This window comes from Pogoniulus pusillus, chromosome 7 (genome assembly GCF_015220805.1).
Source record: "Pogoniulus pusillus isolate bPogPus1 chromosome 7, bPogPus1.pri, whole genome shotgun sequence".
Taxonomy (NCBI): Eukaryota; Metazoa; Chordata; class Aves; order Piciformes; family Lybiidae; genus Pogoniulus; species Pogoniulus pusillus.
The window spans coordinates 41,997,207-42,003,157 of NC_087270.1; positions in this window are offsets into that span (position 1 = coordinate 41,997,207).

Genomic DNA, 5,951 nt, shown 5'->3' on the forward strand with positions numbered 1-5,951 from the left:
CAAGATAATCTTGGTCTCAATATATTTTAAATACAAACTTGATTCAGATCATTCAAGGCTTTGAAGGTGACTCTTCTCCCTGCAAAAGCCAAGAAGGAAGAGATCTTAGGGATCCTGAGCGATGCTAACAACAGGAGATTTGTCCCTTACAAAGTTACCTCAGTGCCTACCAGCCTGTGCTCTGTCTGAGTTTAGCCTTGATGCCTTAGGTGGCCTCATCCCCTGCTTTATTTTGGCAGTCTGGTTTTCTGTACTTATCCATTAGTAGTTCACTTCTTACAATCATTGCTCCACTGTGTGTGGTATGTTTTGACTAGTCTCCTGACACCTGACTTCACAGGTGAAATAGTCTCTGTGCACCCTTTTTGATGTGCATCTTCCTTACATGCTTTCTACAGCTTCTGAGATGTGCTCATTGCTCTTTGCACTGTGCTTGTATCATCTTTGTACCTGTTTCACTTGGCAGCCATACATTCTCTACCAAGACCACACAAGATTCATCACTGACCTTACTCCAGAGGAGTAAATATAAGCAAGAGCCTTTCTGCACACCAGATCTGTTAGCAGCTATAAACATCAACAATTATCACCTCTAAAAGCTTCTAGCTTCAGAAAGTGACATCACTTAGAAGAGGCTGAGGTGGAAAAGGAAAATCACTGAATAGAATTAATTCTGTTCTAGCTCAAACCAGGACCAGCTCAGAGGTATCTTAAGTGATTAAACTACTGTCCCTTTTGAGGTCAAGGAGGCTTGACCATTACATCCTATTGTGCCACAGTATCCTTCTTGGTTTATTTTTCTTGTTTTTTCTAAGTGCACTGATCGGAGTTGAAGATATTTAACCTGTTGCAAACTGTGAGCTGAGAGTGGTTATGGTTCTGTTTTAAACTAGAGGAAAACCCTGTAGAGTGGTAGGTCATTTCCCCATGGCAATGCTGTTCCTCACTGCTCAAACCTTTAGAACAAAATGTAGTCAGCCCTATCAGAGCCTGAGCTGCAGCAGGAGAAGTGTGGCCAGCATGGCCAGGGAGGTAATTCTCCTCCTCTACTCTGCTCTGCTGGGACCTTACCTGGAGAGCTGCATCTAGTTCTGGAGCCCCTGGGACAAGAGGGATGTGGAGATGCTGTAGAAGGGCCCCAGGGATGCTCAGAGGACTGCAGCAGCTCTGCTGTGAGCACAGACTGAAAGAGTTGGGGCTGTGCAGGCTGCAGAAAAGGAGGCTCCCAGGTGACCTTCTTGTGGCCTCCCAGGATCTGAAGGGGGCCTCCAAAAGAGCTGGGGAGGGACTTCTGAGGCTGTCAGGGAGAGCCAGGACTGGGGGGAATGGAGCAAAGCTGGAGGTAAGCTGGTTCACACTGGGCGTGAGGTGGAAGTTGTTGAGTATGAGAGTGGTGAGAGGCTGGACTGGGTTGCCCAGGGAGGTGGTTGAGGCCCCATGGCTGGAGGTGTTTGAGGCCAGGCTGGCTGAAGCTGTGTGCAGCCTGCTCTAGGGTAGGGTGTCCCTGGGCATGGCAGGGGGGTTGGGACTGGCTGCTCCTTGTGGTCCCTCCCAACCCTGCCTGATTCTATGATTCTATATAAATAGATTCAGTGGTGGTACTGAGTCAGTCAAATACAACTCTTTCCAATATGGCTGGACAGCACTGCACATTTGTACATCTTGCTCCCTTTTTGAGCCTTCTTTTAATTATCATTCCTGATTTCCAAGTGCATCCATTTGTCCTGCGAGGGGACATATTTGGCACAGAAATCTCAAGCAGCTACCACCGCGCACAGCTGTTCGTTGTCATTATTGGTAGCAACAAATATCATCAGTCCAAAGCAAGATCACTCCTCTAAGGGGAAAGTATATTTAGCCATCATTCAAACCCCTCTGCCTGATCTCCTTGATAGTTCAGTAACTCACAGTTTTGCCAGTGGGGCTGATAGAAGTTTCTGTGTTGTGATGGATGCATTTGCCATTACTCACCATACCGGTTCTCCCCTCCCCTCCAGCTGTTTTACTGTGGTACAATATCCAAAACCCATGAATCTTGCAGTATCCCAGCAGCCCATTCTGTAACATTCCAGCTTGACAAAATTAGAGCTAATAATTCAAACAAGCTAAAACAGCAAATGGGGGTGGTGGGGGGGAAAAGTCAAAGCAGGCTTTGCATGAGAGGTATTGGCTATAGGGAAGTCTGGGAGATAAATGGTGATCCAGGAATCATCCTTGTCAAATGATGTGTCAATGTATTGATTGCATCATTATAACTGAATTAATTGCAGTTCTATATATTATATATATATATTCTATTCAATAGCTTTATTGATGATCTAGACCAGGGCATTGAGTCCAGCATCAGTAAGTTTGCAGATGACACCAAGCGAGGAGCAGGTGTGGAGATGTTAGAGGGTAGCAGAGCCCTGCAGAGGGACCTGGCCAGGCTGGATGGGTGGGCAGAGGCCAATGGGATGAGACTGAACAAGGCCAAGAGCAGGGTTCTGCACTTGGGCCACAACAACCCCAAGCAGCACTACACAAGCTGGGGCCAGAGTGGCTGAGAGCAGCCAGGCAGAGAGGGCCCTGGGGGTGCTGGCAGAGAGGAGCTGGAGATGAGGCAGCAGTGCCCAGGTGGGCAGCAGAGCCACTGGCATCCTGGGCTGGCTCAGGAGCAGTGTGGCCAGCAGGACAAGGAAGGTTCTTGTGCCCCTGTGCTCAGCACTGCTCAGGACACCCCTGCAGTGCTGTGTCCAGTTCTGGGCTCCTGCATTGCAGAGAGATGTTGAGGTGCTGGAAGGTGTTTGGAGAAGGGCAGCAAGGCTGGGGAGGGGCCTGGAGCAGAGCCCTGTGAGGAGAGGCTGAGGGAGCTGGGGGTGTGCAGCCTGCAGCAGAGGAGGCTCAGGGCATTGTGTGGTTTCAATAAATAGTAAGGCAGATGCTTGTTAGTTCAGGCCTTTGCAGCAGTAACACCTCTCATCACTTCTATCAATGTTTTAATACCTCTGGGTTTTTCTTTCTTTTAAATCACATGGTACAACCTTCATCATCATAATAATGCTTAATAACCTTCTGAGAAAGATATGAAGCTTAATTAAAGGCTGATTATCAGTAACTCAGAGCATCTGCAGAGCTTTTTAGCTATAACTTTTCTGTTGTTAAGCTTTTCTGCAGATCAAGCCTGGGCTGCACAAGAAGTGCTATGAATCATCTGTATCAAAAGAAATATGGCTCATTCAAGGTAGAGCCACCCAAGACCACAAATGAGGCATTATTTTGGTAAAGAGAGGTTTATGAAGGAGACACAAGGAGAAGGATCTCCTGGTTCTTTTAACCTAGCCCCTCTTCCAGGCCCCTATACAATCTCCTTTAAAATGCACATAACCTTTGCTTGAGCATCTTGACTGAGAAGGAAGGACTAGCCAGCAATTCGTAGACAATATGAAGCAGATGAGCCTCAGCCATTTTTTACACCTAAACTCAAACCAGACTTCATCAAGGTCCTCTAATGTTATTTTACTGCTGGTTGCAAGCTGGGACTGGAAGTGGAAATGCCAAAGCTGCCCAAAGACAGGCAGTGTTTGCGATGGGATGAGAAGCAGATGTCGAAGAAAGCTCTGAAGAGGAGAGCTTCCCACGGAAGTATCAGACCTTCCTGTGCACAATTCAGGTCCAGCACTTCAACAAACAGGTGTCTGCAGCCTCCATTCCAAAACAAGCTCTATTTATCATCTCTCTTGTGTCACATCCAGCAGCTCCATACTCATTTGAGTGATCCAGGAGCATCTCAAATAGATTGGGAACAATACATAGAATCATAGAATCAGCCAGGCTGGAGGAGACCTCCCAGCTCAGCCAGTCCAACCTAGCACCCAACCCTGGCCAATCAACCAGACCATGGCACTAAGTGCCTCAGCCAGCCTCCACCACCTCCCTGGGCAGCCCATTCCAGACTCCACCACCTCCCTGGGCAGGAGGAGTTCATCTCACCTGGGTGTGTTTAAAGTCTTGATGATCACACTAATGCACTTGAAGACACAGAGATCACCTGCAGTAATAACTGTGAGTTCCCTGAGAGTAAAATAAGCCCTTCCAGAGGGTCATTCATCTCTGTTATTCTGATTTGTGGTCCATTTATCTCAGGAATTAGCTGCCTTCACTGATGCATACAAAAGGAATCCAGACCAATCTCTTTAGTTACAGACTTCCAACTTGTAGACACCTAAATTCCAGCCCCCCCCCCAAAAAAAAGCACTGAGGGATAATTTAACATTTCAGCCAGAAAGCTGGCTGCAAGCATCTGCTGGCACAATATATGTACAGTAAGAGTTTTGTTCATTAAAAACTACTCTTTTTTTCAAGAAGAAAAAAAATGAAGACTGAGTGAGTTCCATTTTATACTTCATGGGTCTACCAGGAGCTAGCAGAAAGTAATAGTTTGACTAAAGAGGTTTTTTTTTAAAGGGCAATCAAACCAAATGGATATTAAATGAGGATACTAGAAAGATGTTCATAAAATATTCTTTCTTTCTACATGTGCACTGTGTTTATTGTTGCCATATACCTGAATATTAACATTTTTGCCTCTAACTCTTACGGAATCTCAGACTGCTTTATCGTGATTAATTAATTATAGCTCAAAACCATTCTCTTGGATAGAAAACTACCTGATGGGTCCCCTAAGGCACAGAGTCCCTTATGGTTAGAGAACAAGTGGGTGGAAAAAATTAAACCTTTTTGCTGCCTGCTTTTTTGTTGGGTTCCCCCCCCCCCAAGAAGACACTTAGAATCTTAGAATCACAGAATCATAAAATCATAGAAGAGACCTCCAAGCTCAGCCAGTCCAATCTAGCACCCAGCCCTCAACAATCAACCAGACCATGGCACTAAGTGCCTCAGCCAGGCTTGGCTTCAACACCTCCAGCCACGATGACTCCACGACCTCCCTGGGCAGCCTTCTCTTCTCCAGGCTGCAGAGCCCCAACTCTCTCAGCCTGTCCTCATAGCAGAGCTGCTGCAGCCCTCTGAGCATCTTGGTGGCCTCCTCTGGAGTGGTTCCAGCAGTTCCATGTTCTTCTTGTGTTGGTGGCTCCAGAACTGCACACAGTACTCTAGCTGGGGTCTCAGGAGAGCAGAGCAAAGGGGAGAATCACCTCCCTTGCCCTGCTGGCAATGCTTCTCTTGCTGCATCCCAGCACACAGTTGGCTGCCTGGGCTACACTCACACTGCCAGCTTGTGTTGAGCTTTTCATCAACATGCTGGATGTTGGAAAACGTTTCTTCACCAAAAGAGTTGTCAAGGCCTGGAGGAGGCTCTGCGTGGAAAGGGTAGTGTCACCATTCATGGAGGTACCCAAAACACACACAAACGTAGTGCAGAGGACCATGGCTCAGCAGTGACCTGGCAGTGCTGGTTTAGCAGCTGGACTTGATGATCTTAAAGTTCTGTTCCAGCCAGAATGGTTCTACACAATTTCACAGTAAATTTGACCTGTTTGCATTTCTGAGGCTCATTTCTCTAACACCTATTAATGGAGGAACTAACCACACTTAAATCTGCGTTAGGCACCTGGACCAAGGCAGCCATCCAGCTTCTGTGTGTGGAGTCAGTGCAACAGAGGTAGGAACCTCCAGACAGGCATTCATTCAGTTCCAAACCACGTTGCTAGTTGATTAACTAGGACTAGGTGTCTACTCTATAGACAGCCAACATGAAGTGAGCTTAATCTCTTCATAAACAGCCAACTACTGCTATAATCTAGGTCTTACCCAAATTAAATCAGCCTCTTTCAGTCAACCAGACCACTTGTCCCAAGCCCAAATAAACATCTCCAGTAACAACCAAAACCAAATGTGAGAATTACCAACATAAACACTCCTTTTGATGAAAAAGTAAATCCCTGGTTTGGAAGGCTCTTTGGCTCAGATCAAACACCCAGCTAACCTCTGACCCAGCACTGGGAAGTTTC